The sequence below is a fragment of the Canis aureus genome, chromosome 38, assembly GCF_053574225.1.
Source record: "Canis aureus isolate CA01 chromosome 38, VMU_Caureus_v.1.0, whole genome shotgun sequence".
In the NCBI taxonomy this organism is placed as follows: domain Eukaryota; kingdom Metazoa; phylum Chordata; class Mammalia; order Carnivora; family Canidae; genus Canis; species Canis aureus.
This window is the reverse complement of record NC_135648.1, coordinates 13,713,094-13,739,798: the sequence shown is the minus strand read 5'-3', so window position 1 is coordinate 13,739,798 and position 26,705 is coordinate 13,713,094. Positions and strand designations below refer to the sequence as shown.

The following is a 26,705-nucleotide window of genomic DNA, read 5'->3' as shown; positions in this document are numbered from 1 at the left end:
GAGCCTAGGATAACGTTGATGGTCAGAAGAAATTGTTAGCAAGTATACATTCAGACGTATTGATAAATATATAATGGACACAATCATGAATAAATCTAGTAAGAATGTGTATTTCCATTTTAACTTCCATTCATTGAATACAATGAATCATATTGTGCCCCTACTTAAAACTTTGAAGTTTAAACATAAAAGCAAAATGGAAGGAAAACACACATATAAAAATGGACATTTATGTGTAAAGAAGGAGAAGAGTTTAAATGGATAAAGTGATTTTCATTTACAACCTCAAAATCAATTTTACTATTGATTTTTTCAAACATATATATTGGAATTTCAGATAATTAGCATTTAAGCCTTTTTGAAAAGAAAAACGCAATTAAAATAGGCCATAATTTGATGTAAGCAGTATTTTAAAATTGTGAAATTGTTGACTTCATTTAAATTACATTGGAATAAAAAAAGAATAAAAAAAATTACATTGGAATAAATCCAACTCTTTTCTTAATTGCAATTTTGTCATCAGCATACACTATTGATCTTTGAAATGAACCAAGCAAATTTTATTAAGGCAATTGTTTTGTGTAGTATCATAAACAATAAAAAAAAAAAAAAACATGGCAAAAGCATAGAGGCTTGTTGCCATTAGAATCCAACAACACATGAACAAAGTGATAATATTCACCTCCCTTCTCCATGATGCTCAGTGTCTGAAAAGGAATTTTGGGAGAATGTTCAGTTGGGTTTCTAGTTAAGTCAAAGGCAGAAAGGGATAAAGAACAATACATTTGTATGGTTAATAATCCTACCCTAGAAATTTAAAAATAAATACATTTTATGTGATCATCTACTCCCTTACTCTTCAATTATATAATCTCATTGAAGACAATAAAGATTTTCTCAATTTAGGATGTGGTATAATAAATTTATGTGATCATCTACTCCTTTACTCTTCAATTATATAATCTCATTGAAGTGAATAAAGATTTTCTCAATTTAGGATGTGGCATAATAAGCAGATCAACAATATGATATTCACTTGAAAGGCTATCAATCCAAGCCTTATTACTGGACCCCCAGCAAACCATCTCATCACAAGTGATAACAGGGCCATTGTCCAACAAAGTTCTCCCCCTCTTGATTTATCTTGGCATCTTAGCATTATTGGCCACTATTAACCAGTCCCTTCTCTCTTTTCTCTTCAGTCAATGGGACACATTTATTTGGATTTCCAGTTACCCCATCAGGCATTTCTTGGCATCACTTGCTGGTTCTTCTTCCTTTATTTGGACTCTGAATATTGAGATGTTGGAAGATTTTTTTTTTTTCTCACTATGTTCTTTCTTCAGATGATTTCATTCAGCACAAATGTTTCAAATACTAAATCAAAACCTTTATTTTTCTCATTTTCCTAGTACTTTGTGAATTAGTTTCATGAATTTTTTTCAAAACATGTATTTAATTTCTCTGCTTTTCATAATGGCAGTAACCTAGTTCAACTATAATCATCTTTCACCTTAATGTATGTAAAAGCCTTTCAAATCATCCCTCTGCTTTTACTTCTCCACCCCTAACCATTCTCAATCTACCAACCAAAGTGATCTAAAATAGAATGATTTTAAACCAGAATAATTTAAAAACATAGATCACCTCATTTTTTATAGAAAATGCCTCAGTTAATGAAAATTCAAAATTTATATCTTAGCCAAGTAAAGAAGTAAATCATAATACTATTATCTGATTTTTTACACTCTTTATCTTTCTGAATCGAGTCACCATATTGAATTCTTTTCTCATATGTGGACCTGCCAATCTCATTTCTTCTTTAGGCAGGCTTGATCATTATTTTTTGGGGGGTGGACTGCTCTTCCATATGCTCTTTATCTAGCTGCCCATTTCTCATTATCTGAACCTCAGGTGTGCAGATAGGCCTTCTCTGCCAAATCTATCTGAAATTATGATCAGGCTTCTGCTTCTCTCATTCTCTAATTCCTCATCTGATTATTTCTTCATTAAATATTTTATAATCTGTAATTATTTTATTCATATTCTTGAACTTTAAATCCTCTTTCTCCTACCCATTATAATGTGTGCCCCATGAGTGTTCCTATTTATTTTACTTGTGGTTGTGTTTCCAATGCTTCTTGCCTGCTTTTCAATTGGTGCTCAATAACTGTTGAATTAATGTATGTGAAGATAAAAGACAAAGAAAACAATGGCAATGTTACATTAATTAAAATCATTTCTAACCCTCAATATATTTTTTTTCAAGTCTGAGTGGAAAAATGAAGGCAGTGATATCAAGTAATATATTTAGACACAGTAAGGAAAGGTGTCCATATTTGCCATTGATGATTCAAAGAGATCTAAAAGTCCATCCTTCACAAATCATTCTGTTTGTCTCAGCTAAGGAAGTAAAGATTGTTAAGGGACTGTGTTCACCAATACGGTTTTAAATTCAATACATAACAAAGAGGTGTGTATATTACAAAATCTATGTTGATTCATGTCATCAAATTGAATGATGCCTGGGAATTCATTATCATTAGAAACAAAGGATTTAAAATTTTTAAAAACAAAGAACTAAAGTAATTATAAAGTAATTATACTGAAACAGAAAACGTGAAATATCTTTACAATTTTAACTGCCTAAGTCAGCTATCTCTTAAAGTTTTGGATACTTGATAAATCATTGAAATAAGTTTCTAATCTCTTTCATATTGTTCAGAGGGACAGTGTTTAGTCTTAGCTGTGGATTGAGAAACAATTCAAAAATGCGAAGCTGTCACTTAATTTAGCTTTTATGTGTATGTGTGTGTGTGTGTGTGAGTTAAAAGGAGTCATTAATGAGATGACACTGGGGATGGACATTAACTACTCTTTCAAATAAGCCCCAAATGCTTTACAAATATAGAAAATAAGCAAGCTGTCATTCCACAGACCAATTAAGTTTACTCTAAGTGGGTTAGCATTGTTATATTGGTGTTATGTTCTAAATGCCAGTCATAGAAAAGTAATTGGCAGTGATTACATTTTAAAAGTTACATTATTAAGGGTTCTTATGCTATCTGCACTAGCGTTTTCCATCTGCTCTTTCTGCAGGCTATGTAACTCTGTTCAAGCTAACCTGATTGTACAATAGCTAGACATGGAAGTAATGGGTTCATTGCACCATAATTTAATAGCAGGATGGGCCAGTATCTTATGCCTTTGATCAATTGGACACTATTTTTCTCTAAGGAATAGAAAACTATTTCACTAAGAATTAGTCAAAGTTTACAGAGCAACTGAACTTAAGGAAGTTTCTTTTTTTAAAATGGCTTAATGAAGAACAAATCAAGGTTTTTATTTCACATAACAAATCCTTATTACAGACTGAATTAATTACATGTAAAAAAAAGAAGGGCAATCTCTATCAAAATATAAAGACCTAATTAAACTGTTTATACAATATACTTCTTTCTGCAAAAGTGTGTTAGTTTTCTATTGCTGATGTAAAAAAGTTACAACAGTGGCTTAAAACTACACAAATTTGTTATGTTACAGTTTTGGACAGGCTCTCACTTGCCTAAAATAAAGCTTTCAATATTATCTGCTCCTTCTAAAGGCTCTATGGGATAATGCATTTCCTTGCCCTTTGCAAGGAAATGCTCATTCCTTGGCCCATAGCCCCATTTATCCCTTGTTAAAGTCACCAAGGGCTAGTAGAGTCTTTCTCCCAGTGTATCCTCTGATTCTTGACTTTGGTTGTCATATCCCCGACACTGTGATTACATTCAGCCTACATGGAAAATTCAAAATAATCTTCCTATTTGAAGATCTTTAAGTTAATCTGCAAAATATCTTTTGCCACGTTAAGGCAACATATTCACAGGTTCTGGAGATTAAGACATGAACATCTTGGTACCTATTATTCTTACCACAAATAGCATTCAAGTATGTTAGTTTCCCATACATTATTGGAATCAATAGGAAGTCAATCAAGGGTTTTAGGCAGAGAGAAATATAACTAATTTTATATTTTATAAAGATCATGTTGGTTGCAATGCTAAAGAACAAAGAGTGGGCAACAGTTAGGGACCATTCCAGTCATCCAGGTGACACATTACTGTAGTTTACACTAGAGGGATGATGTTGAAAATGGATTATAGGACAGTAGTTAAAGATTTAGGGGGGTATTTGGGAGTTAAGTGTGAGAATTTGTTACAAGACTGGATGAGACACAAGAATAAGGTGAAGATACCTGGTATGACGAGGAGATTTCTAGTTTTAGTAAATGGATGGTGATATCATTCAGTAAGAGAGAGAACATTGAAGAAGACCGCTCAGAGAGATCTTGAATTCTATTTAACAATGAGTTGTCTTCCAAACATCCAAGCAGAGATGTTGACAACATTGAAGTGCTCAGGACAGATCAGGAATAAAGATGTGTATTTGGTAGCCATCAAAAACCTGTCCAAGAATGAAAATTGCTTTAAAAGAGAAAATACACTAAAAATATATGAAGGCATAGGACAAAATCTGTAGGAAACTGAGCTTTAAATGGAGTAGAGATCTGGGCAGCAAGAGAATATGGGTAAGAGCTCAGACTGGGAGGAAGAGACCTAGATATGTGTTGTCATGGAAACAAGAACAGAGGCTACTAAAGAAGAAGTCAAAAATCTTGAAAGTTGCTGAAAACTACTATAACATGATGGAAAAATTTTCACTGGATTTGGGGGTACTTAGATTATTATTGGCCTAAAGAGAGTCTTGAAACCATATTGGATTGGAGCAAAAATGGTATAGTTTGAGGAAATGAAAAAGGTGTAAGCAAATTTTTGATATTTGGGTTTTGGGAAGTGATAAAAGGGATGGTGGAGGGAGCAGGGAGTGATATTGAAGAAGTTTTTTTTGTTTTGTTTTGTTTTTTTTTTTAATGCATTGGAGAGATTTGAGTACAACTAAATACCAAGAGGACCTATACCATGAGCATGGGAACTGTGCATTTACATGAGGCCCAGGCTCAGAAATATACCTGACCCTGGTTAAATGCTCTGCTATTCCTGTCTTGAAATTACTAACAATTTAATCATTGAATTATGGTTTGTAGGTAAACTCTGCTAGAGAAAAGAGTGTGTGACAGGGACTTGAAGACTAGTCCTGCCTCCTGGTGGCTCCCCACCATCTGGAAATGGTTTGACTATGTAATCTCTCACCTCCTGCGATTCCTCCTGGCCCTGCCTTGGGGCAAGTGACCAGGTGACATTTGAAAGGAAAGGAGGCCATCATTCTGCTGTCAACCTCCACCTGCATGAATACTAGGGCCAGGGTGTGCACTCTGGAGCATCTTGGGTGGAGTCTGGCAGCAGCAGGATCAGCGGGTGACCTGCTAGGCTTGGTGGAGGCAACTCTCGTGCCCATTCTTAACTGTAGTATAGTGCATCTAGGCATGAAAGTTTAAAGGCAGGCCCATCATAGATTATGATGGCAGAGCCACAGGAAGGGGAGATGCCTGGCTCTGAAGCACGTGGGTCCTGAGGCTGGAGAGAAGGGGAATCTGGCAGCTGATTATTCTCAGCAAGGAGGAGGCCTGAATCCTGGGACAGGACATCTACATGACTGTGAGGGTCTGTACTCACCTGTCCAGTGAGTATCCCCATGTCTGCAGAGTATCCCGGTGTCTGCAGAGTATCTCTATGCCAAGGGAGCCTTTCCTGGACAAGCCCCATGCCTCGGGAGATTGTCTCTTCCTCCTTTCGACCTTCCTGAATCTGGAGGTATTTGTCAGCTCTGACCTGCCAGAGCATGAGAAGCTTGTTTGTAAACAAGCTGCGAAATACAAATTATATAATTTGGAAAACCATATAATTTAAATAACTCTATACACAGTCAAATCCAGCATCGCATGGAAAAGTTTATGATAATTTAAATTTTTAACTTTTCTTGCTTAAATCAACCTTAAATAGCAAATATCATAAGAGATTGAGAGAAAGACTAAAAGAAGGAGATAACCTTTGTATCTTAGTACTTTAGTACACCTGCTCCCCACTCCCATTTTTAACAAGGAACTCTCCTTTTCACTTTGTATGGAACCCTGCAAATTATGTCATGGTAAGAATCAATAGTGAGCAAGAGGTTGAAGAGATGGTAGAGGGGAACATTTATTCATTGTGTAAATTTTCTGTAACAGTTGGGGGGTGGGAGGGGGTGGGTCTAAGGCAAAAGTGAAGAGGTAGCTTTATAGATGCCCACAACTGAAGGGCTGAGCCAGGGATTGGATTTTGAGGCTTTCCATGGAAGTCATTTAGAAAATAGAAAATAAAATTCTCAGACCTAAAACAAACAGGAAATTATTTTTTTAAATATAGAATTATGATTTTTCTATTGGAAAGCTGAAGAAGGAAATACTGTCTTCTGAAGACTTAAAAGGTTGTTCTTCCATTGACCAGAGATAGAATATTAAATGAAGTATTTGCTCATGTTTACCTATCTTTTTAATTGAGGAATGTGCCACAAAATTAAAAATAGCTTAAAGTAAAACAATTAAGATGCAAACAGAACAAAGAGAATCTAGAAGGAACTTAGGGATTACACCTTACAAGGCATTTAGATGGACTAATTACTCATTAGCTTACTCTATTTAAGTTAGATAGAAGGAAGCATTCCCAAGAGTCCGATTCATTAATTACTAAAATTAGACACTATCAAATGAAGTAAAATTTGTTTTAATCCAGCTAGTCTCAAAGGGAATTGATATATTTTCATCTGACTGGGATGATTCCACAATTCCATTTAATTGAATCTTTAGACCATGGTTAATTATGTTTATTAATTGTGCTTATTTTAGTTACCAACTGATTGCTTTTAAGAACATTATGATTTTAGAGGGGCTTTTTATCAATTGTCATCCCATCATGCCATTGACCTTATTATGAAGGCCCCTTAAAGGATTCTTTATCCCTAATAAAATATAACAATTCAGAAAGCTGTATCTCTTTATTCGACAAGAACACGTCTTCATTTTGCAGTTTACTAAAACCAGAGATGCTTTCACTACTGAGCTTCAAATACCTATATATGGATAAGAAGCCAGAAATGAACATTTCATAAAGCATGTTAGATGCATGCAGGCAACATGCAAAACATTCTTTAAGATATATCGAGGCAACTAATCCCTATTAGGTGTTTAGTAATCTATGCATCAATATGTAGATTTTAGTATGTAGATTCTTCCGGACTAGTATTTTTTAGCTTCTCTTAGTAGGGATCTTGGACAAAGATAAATGAGTTGTAAAGTTCCACCTGTTTTTATTGTTATAGAAAACTTTCAGAAACATACACACGTACCACAGACATATTAAAAGTATGAAAATTTTGATGTTTTTGTAAACAGAGATTTGTAAAGTATATATGTATAAAAGTATAAATATAAGTATGATAAAGTTCATAATAAAAATGTGTTCACCTTTACAGAAACAAAGATAGAGTAATAATCACATGATAAACAGGAAACATTTTTCCCAAATACTTATGAAATCTCGCAGGAGGCTTAGATGTATAATTCCTCATTCCTCAGACTCCACCTGTTTGTGTGACTCTTTCATTAGCAATGGGATTTGTTCAAATGGCAGGCTTCCCATTATCTTGTCTGTGATTTGCAATTTGTGCAGAGCAGACCACTGTCTTTACAGTTATATTTAGACCTAAATATTCTATCACACAGGGAAGCTATCGCTGATATAACTGTCAGTCCTCTCCTCCTGTTTCAGGACCAACCATTCATTCATTCATTCATTCATTTATGGAACATTTACTCTAGGCAAATGAGGATAAGAATGTTTCCCTCCTCATAGGAATGATATTCCAGTGGGGGATATATATATATATATATATATATATATATATATATATATATATTTACTTATTCTTATTTACTATATATATATATATATAGTAAATGAGTAAATACTTGATATACATAAGTAGAAAGTAATATATAAGTAAGCACTACAGAACTATAGGGATGTTGTGAGCTCTTGTAGACTCTGTGGATTTAAGTTCTTGCTGATGAAATTATATTCAAGGAAAGACTGGAATGAAATGGGGGAAGAAGGACAGAATGCCACATAAGTGGAATTAACTCACACAGCATTTTGGCTTATTTTGTTATTTCATTAGCATTCTGCATTTCAAGTTCATTCATATGGTGTTAGTAACTAATCCTATCTGTGTGATTGCTGAGTAGTATTCCATTGATCAGAGATCTCACAGTTTGTTTTTTTGTTCCATAACCATGGGACAGGGGATTCGTTCTTCTTTGGGTAATTATGAGTAAAGCTGCTATATACAGCCACAGATAGGTTTTTGGGTGAACATAAAGTTTTTATTCTACTTGGGCGAACTGCTATGAGTGGGATTACTGGGAATAGGGTAAGCCTATGTTTAACTTTATAAGAAACTGCCATACTATTCAGTGTGACTGTGCCAATTGTCATACTCACCAGCAGTATATGAATTTGAGTTGCTCTGTATATTTTTCAGATCTTATATTTTCCATTTTTTACTTTAACCATTCTAATAATTGTGCAGTGATATCTTACTGGGTTTTCAGTTGCACTTTCTGAATGACTAATGATAGGCCTCCTTTCATGTCACATCTTTTTACCTTTTTGGGGGAAGGGTCTCCTTAAGTCCTTACCCATTTTTATTTAGTATTTTTTTTCTTATTAGTGATGTTTAAGAGCTAGTAATATTCTAGATTTTTTTCACCCAATAGATTTTTTTTGTATTTTTTCCCAGTCTTTAGTTTTGTCTTTACTTCACTTAACAGTGCCTTTGATGAAGTTCATTTTTTTTCTTTTTTTTCACAGACAGGAGTCTGTTGATGAGCCTGTTGAAAGCATTCTTGTCTTTATTATCATGTTATTTATTTCTATTATTTCTGTTATTGTTTCTTATTTCTATATATCTCTGTTGAAATTACCCATGCACATTGTTCACTTTTTACACTAAAGTATATAACATATTAATCATAACTGTTTTAGCTATTTTTATATTCCTTGTCTGATAGTTCCAACTTCTGGGTCTCTGAGACTGATGCTGTCACTTGATTTGTTTTTTGAGAATGTATTGCTTTTGCTTGCTTATTGGGTGTCTCAATTTCTTTGTTGAAAGCTGAAGTCCTCTATAGAGCGGTAGAGATTGTGATAAATCGTAATTATTTCTGTGGGCACACCTCTTTTATGGTATGTCTTTAGGGTGGGCAGTTCTCTCAATCAGAAATAATGAATTGAGCTGACTTTGGGATCTGTTGTTTCTATGACTATTATCAGTTCTTCCCTAGGCCTATATTCCTCTAGTTACTTTGTGCTTAGTATGGGAGCTGATTTGCCAGAGAATTTTTCATAGTATTTACCCCACCCTTAGCATAAAGTCTTCCTTTCTATGCCTGCTCCTTAGAGAGTTGCTTTCTCCATGCTTCTGACCCATCCCAGGAGAAAACCTCCCTTACTTGTTACTGGACACCAGCTGGCCCCATAGTGGTGATGGTGCATATGAATGGGAGAGCCATTATCTGTTATTTTGATTTATTACCTGTTTTAGGTGTGCTATGTCCCAGTATCGAGGGGCGGGGCTTCTTCTTTAGCTTGTCCCTTGCCCAGAAGTAGGAATTCTACAATATCTGCTCCCTCCTGTTATCTCAAATACAGTTTTTTTCTTGGCTTTTATCCTAATGTTGACTGCATTTGCTGTTTTCCCATCCATTGACAACTTTAAGTAGAGATAACAGAGGAGCATCCAGGCGAGGTGCTCATCTCTCCTGCTGTGGCTGCTGCAGCTCATTTCTCCCACAATCAAACCACAAGAGGAAGGCTTTCCCAGTGCCCTGCTATGCCCTAGATCTTTCCCATAACCACTCTATTGGTTCACTGGTAAGAGTCTGAAAGTCACTGTGAATTTCCACTGTGGGGTACAGTTCCCGTGGGTTCTATTCTCTCACAGTAGCCACTGTCAGGCTTTATAAATTCTCTAGATAAATTTAGCAGAATTGCTTTACTAATTCATATGGCAACTGCTTACTATTTGCCCCAAGAAATTGAGTGTTTGCTTCCTGTCTCTTTTTGGTGTCTTTTCTTAGACTTTTGAGCCTTACAAACTTAGTGGTTTGATGGATTTAAAAGAAGTTATAATTTTGTGGATTATCAGACTTTTTGTTACTGTAAGCATGAGAATAATGTACTTCCTACCTTTCTATATCTGTACTAGTTTCCTAAAGCTATTGCAAGAAATCACCCCAAACTTGGTGCTTTAAAAACCATAACAACAACAGCATTTTTTTCCCCTTTCATAGTGCTAGAGAACAGAAGTCCAAAATCAAGGTGTCAGCTTGGTCATGTTACCATGCAGTTTTTCTTTATTTTTACTATTTATTTTTAAAATATATTATTTATTTATTTGAGACAGAGAGACAGAGCATGAGCAGGGGGAAAGGGAGAGTGAGAGGGGCAAGCAGACTCCCTGAAGAGCATGGAGCCCAACGCCCTGCTAGATTTATCAGAGGCTCAATCCTAGGACCCTAACATCATAACCTGAGCTAAGTCAGACGCTAAACTGACTGAGCTACACAGGTGTCCCAGCAACATCTGCAGTTTCTGGAGAAAACCCTTCCTTGTCTTTTCCAGCATTCCGTATTTCTGGTGTTCCATGGTTTATGGCAGCATAACTACAATTTCTGCCCCCATCTCCACATGGCTTTTCCTTTTGTGTCTCTCTCTGCCCTCTCTCCTTCTTTTAAAGATACAGTCATTGGATTTAGGGCCCAACCTAAATCCAGGATGATATCATCTCAAGATTCTTAATTATACTTGCAAGGATACCTAATTTTTTTTTAAAGTTCACCTTGTGGGCAGCCCCGGTGGCGCAGCAGTTTAGTGCCGCCTGCAGCCCGGGGTGTGATCCTGGAGACCGGGGATCGAGTCCCACATCAGGCTTCCTGCATGGGGACTGCTTCTCCCTCTGCCTGTGTCTCTGCCTCTCTCTTTCTCTCTCTGTGTCTCTTATGAATAAAAATAAAATAAAATCTTTAAAATAAATAAATAAATAAATAAATAAATAAATAAATAAATAGTTCACCTTGTGAGAGTCTAGGGGTCATGAAGTTAGGGTAGACACTACCCATCCCACTACATCATTATAAGCAGAAACTTGATATAAGTACTGAATATTAGTAAATAATTATAGTTTCATAAGATAAGAATTTATTTAAAACTAATTAGTTCCATGATTAAGTTCTTTATGTTGGAAATCTCTGATGCTGCTTTATTTTTAAATTTATTCAACAAATATAGATTAAGGAGGTTTGACATAGCAGGTCCTATGCTAATAAACAGACAAAATGATATATAAAATATATACTGCTCATTTTATTAGCGATAAACAAAACAGACAAAATATCTGCTCTCACACAGCTTAGATTTTCTCAAAAAAAAGTTTCTCTTATCAAATTACATTTATTTTCTATAGCTTTGTTTGGAATGTAAGATGATTCAATGATATTTCTTTTCGAGGGAAGATCTGTCTTTTCATAATAAGCATAGAAAAAGATTAGCCTTTCTCAATTTTTTGTTGTTCTGATTTTAGAAATGGATTATACTAACTTCAATTACTTAACCGAGTGATGGAATGAAACTTTTGTTTTCATCTATCCCAAATTAAATGGCCTCAACATAGACAATTATCTGCTATGAAACTAAGTAACATGCTTCCTATGAAATTGCCATTTTAATTATCTTCACATTGACTTGGTTCCCAATCAATTTTGAGAGTATTTTTTATACCAATATAAAATACTACAACAAGATGATATACTTTACTGAAACAAAGAGAAAAACATACCATGCCTGATAAATATGGAAATAAAGACAGAATTAGTTGGTTGACATGTGGAATATTAATGAAATATTGATCTTGGCATTTATACTAAATGCAAATTTTATCAAAATCACAATGTTTTGTCAGTCTAGTGTGTAATACCTAAAGCAGGTATTATGTTAAAAACATTCAATTCATTTAAAAAATAAGGTTTATACAAAACTAATCTGTTAGAGTGTAATGATTTCTTCATGCACAGCTCATATTTCTTGTAACAGTGAAAATTCAAAAGAACAATAAATTAAGTGCATGAATGACCCATGTGTCAAAGTGAGGTATGATTCACATGATTGACTTCTAAAAGAATTTAATTTCCAGATTTGTGATTTTTAGGTTTTAAAGTACCTTATTCCATGTGATGGCTGATATGTACCTGTGTCTCTACTTTCTCCCACTTACCTATTTTAGGATCAGCATTATCCTTCTTTTTTTTTTTCTTTTAATTCTAGTATACTTAACATACAGCGGTGTATTAGTTCCCCATTTACAATATAGTGATTCAACAATTCTATACATCACCCAATGCTAATCACGAGTGTACTCCTTAGCCCCCATCACCAATTTCATCAGCATTTGAAGGCAGAATATAACTGGTTATATTTTTCAGGGACTACCTTCTTCTCTCTTGGAATAGACAAGGGAGCCCATAAATAATCACTGTTACATGGGACTGGATTTTTTTCCTGTATTCCTAGAGAGGGTGAACTAAGCTCTCTTAATACTGTCAGAGCTGGTTTCATAATAACTGTGGTAAATAATTCAAGATCCAAAAGACAAAAGTGCATCTCTTCTTTAAACTATAAAGATACTGCCAATTATGTTTCATAATGTTTAAATTGTCTGCACAGACGGTGATCGCATGAGGAAGTGCAGATATATTTTCTTTGAGTCTTTTCATTTGCTCTCACATTATCCATTACACAGCTCTAAAGTATTATCAGAAGTAGCTATCAGAGAGTAACTCAGTCATACAGCAGGGTAGTTAGACCCTTTTCAGATGCTTGGAAATATAATGTTGCCATACAAAGGCCTTAGGGTGTTTTAGGTCTTAAATAGTAGCCTTGAAGATATCTGTTTTTATATCAAAATTCTGATCTGAATTATTGATCCAAATTCCTAATTAAAGTAACTGATTTAAAAATAAATAAATAAATAAAAATAAAAAATAAAAAAAAATAAAGTAACTGATTTTGGTTTTAGATTTAAAAATATAGACTTGGGACGCCTGGGTGGTTCAGCGGTTTGACGCCTGCCTTTGATTCAAGGCATGATCCCAGAGTCTTGGGATCGAGTCCCACATCAGGTTTCCTTAATGGAGCCTGTTTCTCCCTCTGCCTATGTCTGTGCCTCTCTCTCTGTATGTCTCTCATGAATAAATAAAATCTTAAAAAAATTAGTTAAAAAATAAAAATAAAAATATAGTACACTGTCCTATTTTAGAATCGTAAAACATACTGTTCTTGGAAGATAGCTAATATATATTTGAAAGCTTTTTAAACTTTGTATTCTCCATACATATTAATGCTGGGCTAGCATATTAGTATTGAAAAATGCATCAAAAAATGGCACAAAAACTTGTTCTTGAGAAGGCTAAGAAGAGATTTGTAGGAACTTTCTTAAATAAATCAAAGGATTTTGCCTGGTCACGCTCACCTATTACAAGGAAATTAAAATATTAACTATATGTTCAAAAGTTAGGAGATAATTTAATAATTCTCCCAAAGACAAAACCCTCCTATTCAATATTGATTATCAGTCCTATGTTGCTCATCATAAGTTAGTTACAGAAGGCCCAGGTTGAGATGAATCTATAGACCATTCATTTTACCTATTACCACACATATAGCTGTAACACTGTACTTAATGTCATAAGGGACGTGAGAGATCAATAACTAATTTCTTGGTCAATTCTATGGGTACAGTGATTAGGTTGCATCCACTTCACTACTGGGGGAAAATTATCCTACTTTAATTGAATACATTTGAATAGTAAACTAGTAAGCAAATACTGAGAATAGTATGTGAGGATAAAGAGTTCAGTAAAAAGTAAAATGACATTTTATCCCTAATTTCAGATTTCCTGTCACCTTTACCATTCTTATCCTCGAGGCAACCACTGTTGTAGTTACACACTTTACAAGTACACATATTCATCTAGTAAGACATCATTTTAACAACAAACATTGGCACATCCAATACTTTTCTGATATTGTCTCTCTTCTTAAAAAAAAAAGAAATTCTTTGAGAATGAGAGCATGAGCAAGGGACTGGGGTGGCAGAAAAGGCAGAGGGAGCAGCAGACTCTTGGCTGAGCCTGATGCAGGGGTTGATCCCAGGACCCTGGGATCATGACCTGAGCCAAAGGCAGATGCTTAATCAACTGAGCCACCCAGGTGCCCCATCTCTTTTCTTAATATAATGTGAAGATTATAATATATTTTGAGAAATGTTCTTTTTATTCATAATTTTACCTAGATACTTCTATCTCACATTTTTAATAGCTACATAGTATTCTCTTGCCTGAGTTCACAAAACTTGGTTAAATCAATCCCTAGTAATGGATATTTGGGTAGCTTGTAGACACGTGCTACTATAAACAGTGCTGAAGTTCATCTTCAGGCCTATAATATAGTACGTTTTTGTGAGTGTACAGCTAAGATATATTTTTGGAAGAGAAAAGAGATCAAAATATGTGAGTATTTAAATGTTTGATAGATATTACTAAATTGCTTATAAAAATAATGTACAATTCACAGTCCTAAAATATGACCACGAATGTGATTTCTTATCCATACTTGAATATCGTCAACATTTTTTTATCTTTGCCAAAGTTACATTACTATGATATTTTCTATTTATTTCATTTACAAGTGGTAGGAACATCTTTTAAGTTTTTAAAAACCGGGGCAGCCCGGGTGGCTCAGCGGTTTAGTGCTGCCTTGGGCCCAGGGCCTGATCCTGGAGACCTGGGATCGAGTCCCACATTGGGCTCCCTGCACATGGAGCCTGCCTCTGCCTGTGTCTCTGCTCTCTCTCTCTCTCTCTCTCCCTCTCTCTTTCTCTCTCTCTCTCTCGTAAATAAATAAAATCTTTAAAAAAATAAGTTTTTAAAAACCATCTGAGAGTAGTTTAATTTCTGGCTGTGGAGGATTCATTTGTATAAGACATGCTCTAAAAGAGCTAAGAAAAATATTTAAAATTATAAGCTTGATGGGGTCAGATCTACCAAAACAGTGAAGAAATGAAGATACAGGAGAAAAAAAGGGACATGAAGAGATGTGAGCCAAACATTTTTCCACCTGAGGCACTTGTCAAAGCAGCACAGAGTCCAAAAACCTAAGCAAAGCTTTCATTAGTCTCCAAGGTCAGAAAGAAAGAAGTCAGTTTCAGATCCTGCAGTGGTGGAAGGGACTTGGCAAATGCTCCAGACTTTCGGTTGTGACCAATTACACACCAGGAGTAATGATGCATCAAAATAGACAAGCCCTCAGAACTGAAGCAGAGTTCAAAGGAAACTCCATTCCTGACGGGAATAAACTACAGTTTCCTCTGGAGAATGTTGTATTACTATTCAGAGCCACAGATTCTCTCTACTTTTTTTTTTTATACTTACAAAAATTGGCATTCATAAAAAGTTAATAGTCTTACCATGATTTAAACTTAAATTACTAATGAAAAAAAAAAAATGAGAGCCAGTAGAAAAGACCCGCTGCAGGGGAGTCTTATATTACATTTTGGTAGACAAAAAGTAATAAAACAATATATAATGTGTTCAAAACAATAAAGGACAAGATGGAGACTTTCGTTAGAGGAACTGAAATCTAGAAAAAACACAAATAGAAACTTCAGAAATGCCTTATGTTGTAGTTAAGATTAATGTAGTGAGTCCATATGTACCAATTTGGAAAGATCTCATACACAGCGCTCAGAAAGAAAAAAAAAAGAAGAAATACAATTTATTTACAGAAAAACAGACACAACACTATTATATGTTTTGGGCTAGTACATGATTTATAAAAGTAAATGTTTAGAAATAGGTCTGTAGGAACATACACACCACAAGCCACTAACAAAATAGCAAGTACGGGGAGGGGCCTTCCTTCAGCCCATGTGGTCTCCTTATCTGTATTATTGATTCATTTACCAAGTGAACACATTCACTTATCAATATGCAATTAAAGAGTAATTGCTATAGTAAAGGAACACTAGAATATAGGCTTCTTGTACCTTAATTCAGTTCCTGTGTTTTCTTCTTTAGGAAAAATAAAATCTACTATAACTGAGGTCAGGAGCTGTTCATGTTCTCATCTCTCACACATCCACAGAGAAAGATCTATGAGGTGAGAAAGGCTTATTAAGTTTTATACCTATGGTTCTAGGTGAAGTCCTTTTTCCAAAAATGACTCTCTGATTTAAATAGAATTAAGAGGACTAAATTTTGCCGAAGATGGTGGCTGTAGAAGACCTACCTAGAAAGAGAGTAGATACATTTCCAAGACTTAAGTAACCTGCCTGTGATAGAGGTCTCTGGTATTTGAGAACTAATGGGTTTCTGTAGAAACCGATGGGAGTTAAATCTGAGGAAAGAAAGTAGTGCATGGCAGTCAGGTGCCCTGGGCAATAGGGCCGCCTAGGGAAGCAAAAGGCTTACATTCTGGGCATTTATCCATCTTTGAGTCTATTTCTTGCTGTTGGATAAGAAAAGTAATCATTCTGGGCATTATTTATTTGTTTATGAAAAGAGAGATGGTTTGTGCTAATTGAGATAAAGTGGAATTTGGAACTGAGAGGAAGAAGTTTGGTAAACTAATTACAGAATTGTAATTTGCTGTGTTATTTTGTTATATGTAAGAAAACAATTATAAGACCTTGGCTTGCATTCCTTCCCACTGAGAACTAAGGAACAAGGATTTTGATGTGGGTTTTGCAGGCCTTAGCTTTTTCTATTTTCCTGCTGTGTTCTGATATCGAGATAGCTTGTGCAGAACTAATATGATAAGCCTGTGTTTAAGAAATGTGTCTCAAAAAATATCCTAGACTCACATTTTCCAGAAAATGTATTGTCAGATACTTGTACCTAAAGGTGGAATTAGATGAAAAAGAAGGGAATCCCATTTAAAATGAACTTAGATACGTTTCATAATACATTCCCCTTAGCCATAATACATGATCATAGAAAAAGAAAAAAAAAAAACCTAGAAAAATTTACATAGAGAACATTCATTTAACAGTGTGGGGCCCATCATTTTCTAAACATTTTAACAACGACCTTTCCTCATTAACTTTTGTTGATATGTAATCTGCAAACCTAGTACTTCACAGAATGTACTTTGTGAAATATTTTCCAAGCATGAGGCTTAAGAATGCAGTTTTCCCATTTTAAGTGGACCTGCACATGTTGGATTGGCTAAGCCATTCTAGCTGAGACTCCTGAGTTACCCTAAACTTCTGAAACTATATGTATATAGAAGATGGGACCTAAGAGTCTATTAATTTAATCCACAAATGTAAATTGAAGGAAAAAATTAAAAATAACAATTCCTCTCTTGCAGAAAGTCACATTTTCTTGTAGGAAAAAAATTATAAGAAAACAACTGTAAACATAAAAATGGTAAAAACATGAAACTTGAGAATTTCTCCCGAAGATTTTGAACATCCTTTTCCTGGCAGTTCCACTTGCCCCATCCTCTCGCATTTGACATTGACTTCTAACTGTCCATCTTCACCCCTCTAGATAAATCCAGACTGTCCAAACAATGCCTGCTAACTCTCAAAAAACTTTTCTCAATTAAGTCCAGATTCTCCAAATAGTAGCTGCTAATCAACCATAACCATCTATTTAATCCCATTCCCAAATTTCTATACTTCAGCTGACAGTTCTCTGGTTAAACTTTAGACAGCCTCCTGCTGCTAACCCCCTCACCACTTACCCCCACTCTCCCCCCAAAAAAACATTTCACCCTCTTTTCTCAAGTTAGATGTTCTTCTGAAACTTTTCATGTTTAGCATTCTAGAATAAAGGCTTATGCTAAGGGTGCTCTGGTTGATTTTCTTCCGTTAATGCTAGCAACATACTTAGCTTGCAACCCTTATATTATCAGGGTATTATCAGACTTTTAAATTTTTTAAAAATTTTATTTATTTATTCATGACAGAGAGAAAAAGGAAGAGAGACACAGGCAGAGGGAGAAGCAGGCTCCATGCTGGGAGCCCAACGTGGGACTCAATCCTGGGGCTCCAGGATCACACCCCAGGCTGAAGGCAGCGCTAAACCGCTGAGCCACCAGAGCTACCTTATTATCAGACTTCTAACTGAGCTGGGGAATTGGAAGTCTTGCCAGAAAGATAATGTTCGAGCACAACAGGAAAAACAGCTAGAACTTTGACTGTTGCAGTTGTTCTCAGTGCTGGTTTTCCAGAGGACGGTGTATGCTAATTATTTTAGATGATTTAATTAATTTAGTTTTTACAACAGCTCTTTGAGATAGATTTCTTAAAGAAATGTGGGCACCATAAGTTCAATTAACTTGTCCAAGATCACACAGGAAGTAAAAAGTCACAGAACGAGTAAACAGCGGAAATTATCTCAGATTTCTTGTAATGACTAAATCAGTGCAATTTATATATATATATAAATATTATATGTATTTTATAATTATATAAATTATGTTATATAATTATATAAAATAATTATATATTATATATTGATATAAGCTGCTCAATACAATTTATTTATCATCATAAATTATAAGACTCCAATGGGATACATAATTATCAATAAATTGATTCAAACACAGGATATAGGAAATGAAGATGAAATAATTTTTGTTGTCCATGTCTTTGAAGTGGTCTATTTTCAGAAGGTGGTGAATTTAGCCATATCTAGCATTCTAAGTAATATTTTAATAATAGGTGATACCAGTTCTCTGTGTCAGTAGTAGCCCTGGAAAAATGTCTTGAACTACATGAGATTCAGGTTTTTTTCTTTGCAAAATGCTGATAACAATAACAATAATCATCATTTGCAACGGATCATCAGGAAGAAACACTGAGTGTGCCTAATACAGTTCTTATAGTCAGTACTCAGTAAGTAGTAGTTATGATGATAATCATGTTCAGAAAAACAACAACTGTAAATAGTTTACCCATCTCTATATCATATGTTCCAAATTTTTTTTTCCATTTCAAGAAAACATTTTCACAAAGCAAGTGTCTCCTTTAATATGATCAATAAAAAAGCATTTAATTGGGCTTCTCTAGGAGCAGTTTAATCTAGGGGCAATCTGAAACGCCTATAAGTTCTGTAAGGTTAACAATCGTCATGTGTCTTTTGTGCATCAAATCTTGAGACCCTGATGAAAACATCTACAAATGCATGGAGAGTGAAGGAAATTCAACACTATTAGTTTCAAAAGTAATCAAAACATTTAGCATCACCGTTATTTTCCTCTATTAAAGACCAATTCTACTTTTGTGTGACATATGTCTTCTATAAGGTTTAAAACCATCAATAGTAAAATAATAAAATAAAATAAAATAAAACCATCAATAGCGAAGTGCTAAAGAATTTATTAATTGATTTATTTATTATTCAATATATATTTATTAGGATGTATAAAAACATTCAATTCCATTTAAAATGTGGTGAGGTTTATATCAACCAAATCTGCTAAGCATGTCACATATGACAAAAAATATGAGAAACAACTACCTCAAAGATGGTTAAATAAATTTTGGATCAAAAATCAAATTCTATATAATCATAAAACTGATGTTTCAGATGATTTAATGGCATGTAGAAGGACTCAATGGTGGATTTCATGTGGATGGTGAAGATCAGAGAATTGCCATAAGTAATTCCTAACTTATGAATTTGCAAATTAAATGGATTTGGGTTGGAGGTCAAGAGTTCTATTTTGGACATATATGTGTAGCTAAAAAATTACTCAGGAACCAGAGAAAAGAGCTGTTCTGGGGAAGAAATTCATGTTTTACTCATGCAAAGGATAACTAAAACTATAGACACGGTTGAGAAAAAGTAGAAAAGTGGGTGTCAGGTCACCATGAGAAGGCCAAGAAGGCTTTTAAAAAACCCTTTAATTTATGGAGAAGTTGAAGAAAAGTACGTTTATTTTGATTAACTTGGCATGTTATTCACAAAATAAAATGCAGCTAGTGTACAGGATAGTTATCTACAAGTATTGGAGTCTTTCCCTTGTCCCTCCCTGGTATGAGTTTAATAGTTTGCTTCAAATGGGATTTGGGAACTTGATATATGTTGACATATGTTTCATATATGTCTTTAACACCTTCTCCAATCATGACAGTGGTCTAGGCAGTACGGAAAGAAAGATACAAATAACAAATACATGCTATGCTCAAAGGTCTCCTATTCTCTACATATCTTGTATTGTTTGAAACATTTTGCCCAGGACTGGGTGCTTAAGTTCCCTATCTGTTGTTTTACACAAGGACTCTTCATCTGTGCTGAGCCCAGGGGTCAAAGCTTTACTTAAATTGTCTACCTGATTGTTGCTGCTTTTGCTTCCCTTAGACACTCATTTCCCAAAACAAATGATCTCATCTTTCCAAAGTGAGCTTCTAGATCAAAAATCCCATTGTTTAAAAATATTTTTAAAATATTTGTAAAAAGCTGAAGACAAAGCACTGGGATTTAAAAAAAATACTAAAGGCAGGGAGGAAAAAAGAGATGAAAGGTCCCTATTGTTATAGACTGCCCTCCTATAATTCTGTATTCGTTCTTCTTCATAATTCAGATGTAGTCTTGATTTCTCTTGAGACTTAATTAGGCTCTGAGCTCCCTATGCCTGCCACCTCCCATATTTTGACCACACCTCATTGCTCTAAGGAGCATAGAGGAGTTCCAGGCTCTTCCTTCTTACTACTTTCTTTTCATACATCTCTTCAAGAAATCTCGAACATTCTTGATTACATCTAAGGGCATTTTTTTTTTTTTTACCATTAATTTCAGGAGAAAAGGCATTAAAAAGAAGAAAATAAAGACACATTGGGGAAATGTTATAAAAATACAAAATAATAACATCAGATTTTGTTTGTCCTTATCATTTTGCTCCCTTAGTAATGAATCTCTTGTTTTTATTTTGAAAGGGGATGTATCCATTCACTGCATCCCATTTACTCTTTGGGCTGATGGCATTTACTTATTTTTTTATACTCTGCTGGATTTCTACTCCTCCTCTGTAGCTTTACTATTTAAAGAGGGGAATAGATATTACCAGCTACATTTAATAAATGCTTACTATGTGCTATACACATAAGAACTTTATGTCCATCAACCAATTTAATCTTCATAACAAACAGATCTTGCAAAGAGGAAGCTTAGGCCCAGATAAAATTGTTCCCATTCGTGCAAGTATAGTGATAAAATCGAGATTCAATTCCTAGCCTCTGACACCAGTGACTAGAGGTGAACCACTATTTGCTGTTGCAAAAGCAAATACAGCCAGTAAAATTTGGTAATCAGTTTGCATGGTGGGCTCATGTGAGGCTAAATTTCATTTCAGAGTAAATTATAGCCAACATTTCTAGTATATTTCTCAGAGCACATTCCCATGGGCTATTAACAGGTATTACAAGGGGAAAAGAATTGCCTTGTCAAGTAAGTTTGAAAAACATGGGATTAATAAATACTAAGCAGTATGTTTTCGGGTCTTTTAACACCTTTAATGTGATAAAGTGCACTGTGACTCTAGCCATGGGATACTTTATATGTTGTTTTCTAAATATATTTGACAATGAAACACATTTTTGGAAGAACATATATTTAGTAAGATTTCAGGCACATATTTTCAAAAACTTTGATGTAAATTGTTTCTCCCTTTCTATCTCCAGAAACTGCTTCACTCTAGAATAGTTTGAATACTTTTTAAAGTCATCTCTTCACATCAAAACGTTTGATCCAAGATTTGAGACTTAGTTAATTTGAATAAGAATAAAAACTTGACTGTTAGTGCTTCTTATCTTTACAATATATGGCAAGAGTGTCTTAGTGTAACAGCAGCTGTTATGATATGTAGGCTCTAATACGTCAGGAAAAAACAAAAATATTTCTTGCTTACATCAGATATCAAAGCATTGTTCCCCATGGGCAGATCACTCCTTCCATGTTGTGATGCAGATGCCAGGCTTCCTCCATCTGTGGTCACATCTAATTTAACTATAGCTGGTAAAAAGAAGAATATGGGGAATAAACACTAGTTTCTTAAAACCTTGGTCTAGAAATGACACCTATCACTTCTGTTTACATTTCATTGGCAGAGAAAAACCAGTCATATGCCCACTCCTAGATGCACCAAAGCTGGGGAATGTACTGGGTAGGAAGCTATTTTCTGGGATATTTCTCTAATATGTAAATGGAAATGTAAAACTGGGGTTATTGTTAGTCATCTCTACCAGAAGGATTGCGAATATTGACCAATATTGCTTCAATTTCTATATTCCTGTTGAAAATACAAGATTCCTAAAGTGGTGCAGCAATTCACAAAATGTATTTAATAAAATTTTCAAATTCTTGCTGCATGTAAAGTTACTACTGTAATATTTTTTGCCAGTAATAGATTGCTAAAAGATCACTTCCATTGTATAGGATTTTCTGTACACACACACACACACACACACACACATATCTACATCTACATCTACATCTAATATATTTTTTCTCCATTATCTTTGGCTATGTTTAAGTTTCCCAAAACTTTCTTTACTCTTTCAGATTTACTTTTCACTTTTAAGAGATTAGTGAAACTCTATTTCTGGAGGTTACTAGTAACATCAAATTAGTATATGACATGAAGAGATTCACCAGAACATACATAATTGGTCACCTATTGGGGTAGAGTGGAAGTTAGAATGAGTAGGTAAAAACTGTAGTCCCATGTAGTCAGGGGTAAGAAAGCAGACTGTGGAATAGCCAGGGCTGGATACTTTCCCTCCAAAAAAAAAAATCAATCTAAAGAGTTAGATTCAATTTATGGATAGATAGATAAATAAGAGTTCAACATAACCAGAGTAATTTCCTTGTCCACCTCTCACATACTAACCTGTCCTTTCTCATCATATAAGTTAATGATACTTTGTGTTTTAGCTAAGGCAGGGATCGTATTTAGTTTGTCATCACTAGACCTAAGACCTGGCATAGAGTGGCTGACATAAAGTAGAATCTTAATATTCAAGTGAGATATAATATGACTTAAGAATAAATTAATGAGCGGCTCCATTGACTTTTGATATTTAGTTGGCAAAGAGAACACACAACCAAAAATCTGAAGAAGGCTACATTCATTGTCCTGAGGAGGAGGATGGTCGGAGTGGACTCACAATATCCCATCATTCTCTTAAATAGCATCTATCATAACCTGATTTTGTGTAACTGGCTTTCATCTCACCTTCTTTTTTTTCTTCTTTTTAATATTTTATTTATTTACTAATGAAAGACACACAGAGAGAGAGAGAGAGAGAGAGAGAGAGGCAGAGACACAGGCAGAGGGAGAAGCAGGCTCCATGCAGGGAGCCAGACGTGGGACTCAATCCCGGGACTCCAGGATCATGCCCTGGGCCGAAGGCAGGCACTAAACTGATGAGCCACCCAGGGATCCCCTTCATCTCACATTCTTTGACTTAAATAACAGTGGAGTCATATTTGCCTTATTTAAAGTTACATCTACAGAAACTAACAGTTTAACACAACAAACTTATTATTTATTTATTATTTATTTGTTTATTTATTTAAAAAGATTTTATTTATTTATTAATGAGAGTTAGAAAGAGCGAGAGAGCAAGAGAGGCAGAGAAATATGCAGAGGGATAAGCAGGCTCCATGCAGGGAATCTGATGTGGGGACTCGATCCTGTGACTCCAGGGTCACGCCCTGAGCCGAAGGCAGGTGCTAAACCACCCAGGCGTCCCCAAACCTATTTATTAAATAAATTCTACCTTGAGGTGGAAGGCTCTTCTCCCAGTATTAAGACTATGGGTTAGTTTCTGTTCTCTGGGGCAGGGATTGCATGAGCCCATGCTTGGCTTTTAACCTGGAAACAGAAGTCTAACACTAAAATGGCAAAGAAGAAAAGAAGGATTAAGGATGAGATTCAGAAACACTGTTGTGCATCAGGAGGCCAGGAACTTAGACTCAAGACTTTGGAGCAATTAGCAGAACCTGGGGCTCCATGGTAGAGTCAGACTGGCCTCGGGTTTGGCTTGATGCTCAGGTCCTATCAAGTGAAGACTCTTGAAGTTGTTACTAATGCAGATCAAAATCAGCCATGAGATATGAAAGTGAAGCTGAGCCTGAATATACGTATCAAATAGTCTTTAGCTATTGGCCTTAAATCTTAAATATCATAAACAGTGCCAAAGAGTATTAGTCATTTAAATTATTTTATCAAGATGGAGACCCAACTCAGAGCTTTGAAGAGTATTGTTTTGGTTTAGAATACATTGTTTTCCCAGATGCTAATCCTCATGGACATGTGACCATGGATACTGAAAGTGCTTCTGTGGGGCTTCTTTAAGCAAACTATAAATTCGGAGACAAGTCTAGAAATGCAAGGAAATAAAAACATGAAATGAAAAAAATTACTTGGAACAGAGAAAAGAAAGTGAATGTAACTTGGGTTTTTTTTTTTTTTTTTGTACAAAATTGTTAAGACTTGTCTAGAGAAGATGGATAATTTTGCCATCTCCATGGGTTGGAGGCAACCACTACGTTAGCAGTCCAAATTAGAGTACACAGTTTGGAAATGATATGCCATGTACTTCTGTTCTCGAGCTAAATTAATACCTCAAAATTCATTTTCTCAAGACTGTTCTATTAGAAGAGGAGGAGAAGATGGGAAGGGAGAGTGCATCGAGGCAAAAAAAAATTCACTGTGATTATTATTTGACTTCTCAGAGCTTCAAAATTCTCATTAAAGATTATTGGGATTTTGAGGGAGGCTGATGAATATTTCCTCTCCTTAGTTCTGAACACACATATATAATTAAAAATTTGTCTTATTACCACAATGGGCCCAGTTACACAGTATGGGGCTCTTTGCCAAGTGAATATGCAAAAGTTCTGATATCCAGTAGTCAGTGAAGCCAGCAATCATAGACAATGCTGCACCAAGGGATAATAACTTGGTTCCCATAGGCATGTGGCTTCTCTTAGCCTTAGGTTGACATTATAGAAATTCAAATTAAACTGAAGTTTTCCAATCCCCCATCTATAGTATACATTCTGATTTTTATCAAATACCAACTGCTTTGTATAGAGATTTTTAATTAAAGTTATTACATACCCATTATAGCTTTTGATAGTAATATAAATGATTAAACCTAAGATACAAATCTATAAGTATTATCACTTCTAAAACTTTAATAATTTCATATAATTTTATTTTGTAATTGTACATTTTTAATGAGGTATTTAACTTTTTTTTGTCCTTGGTTAATGGAATTTAAAAATTACTGATGCATCATAGTATCATTAGCCTCTAGGTGCTGGCTAGATCATTGCCCTATTGATGAAATCACCCTAGGACAAGGTCTCCATAACTATACCTCATTGGACACCTACAGGATAAGTCTGTCTTTTTCCCAATTTGAATACATAGCAGATTGTTTTATAACACATCTCCTGCCTGCATCTCATTAAGGTTAAGTATTCTTTTATAACAAGCCAATTTTACAACATATTTTGGCTTATGTTTTATCACAGGAATAACTTTGCTGTTTGGCAATGAATATTTTCCATTTTCGCAGTACATTTTGTCTTTTCTTAAAATCTTATGTTGAAAAGTGAAATGCTACAAATTTGCCGTTGCCTCAGCAATCATGTATTGATCTATTTGTTCTCTCTGTTCATTTTCTGTGAGTCCAAATTACTTAAGTACTGAAAGCTCTCAAGGTAGTGACCTGAAATATTAACAGGTTACATTAGCTCATTAAGCAAAGGAAACTGCTTTTATTCAAAGTCTGTAGATGCTGACATTGCATTTATCCAAAAAATTATTAATGTTTGCATGGAATTGTAGTAGGAAAGATATTCTGTACTTCCAGACTGAGGATTCTCTAACTTTTCATGGGTTATAACAATTTCACCCATTAGTTATTGCCTTTTCCTTGAAAAGTAAAGATTAATGATGCTAAAATGATATACTTTAATACTATCAAGTTACACTTCTTTCTGACTCTACCTCAGATGTTGATGATCTGGCACTTTTTTTTTTTTAAGAAATAGTACAAGTTCATTTGAAGGAGAAAGACAACCTTTAAATAATAAGGCAATTATTATTTTAATCAATAGCAGTATTATATTTTAAATTAATCTTCAAAAGTCCCTGAAGCTAAAATTTCAAAAGTCATTAATCAATTAAGCAAAATAATACACAGTCTTTCAAAGCAATCTATCTCCTGAAGGTTGCTCAAATTGTTTTCTGAGAATGAAATGAAAAGTTAGCACTTTTTATTTACTTTAATTGAGTAGTTTTATTTTTCTAATAAGTGTGATTGCTCTATATGTAAAAATAATATAGTTTAAACCTGAGCATTCTAGTGTATTTAAATAAATAGTTCTACTTTCTTTTTTTTAAATAGTTCTACTTTCATCAGAATAAAATTGTACATCTTTTGTTTATCAACATGAAGAACACAGTGCTTAAAAATCCTTGCTTTCTAAAACCAAAGACTCTCAGAAACTTTGCTATGAAGTCATAGCAGAGAGAATGGAATATGTCCTTCTTGTCTGAAGGATCTGGGCCAAGTGGGTCACACAG

The 26,705-nt window shown here is 34.7% G+C and overlaps 1 long non-coding RNA gene across 2 annotated transcripts in view; it reads right to left on the bottom strand.

Moving 5' to 3' along the window:
- LOC144307195 (uncharacterized) overlaps nucleotides 1-26,705 on the bottom strand; it is a 185,764-nt gene that overhangs the window by 107,358 nt on the left and 51,701 nt on the right. For both annotated transcript variants that reach the window (XR_013374129.1, XR_013374130.1), the window contains exon 2: nucleotides 22,011-22,114. This is a non-coding gene — a long non-coding RNA (uncharacterized LOC144307195). The remainder of the gene's footprint in view (nucleotides 1-22,010; nucleotides 22,115-26,705) is intronic.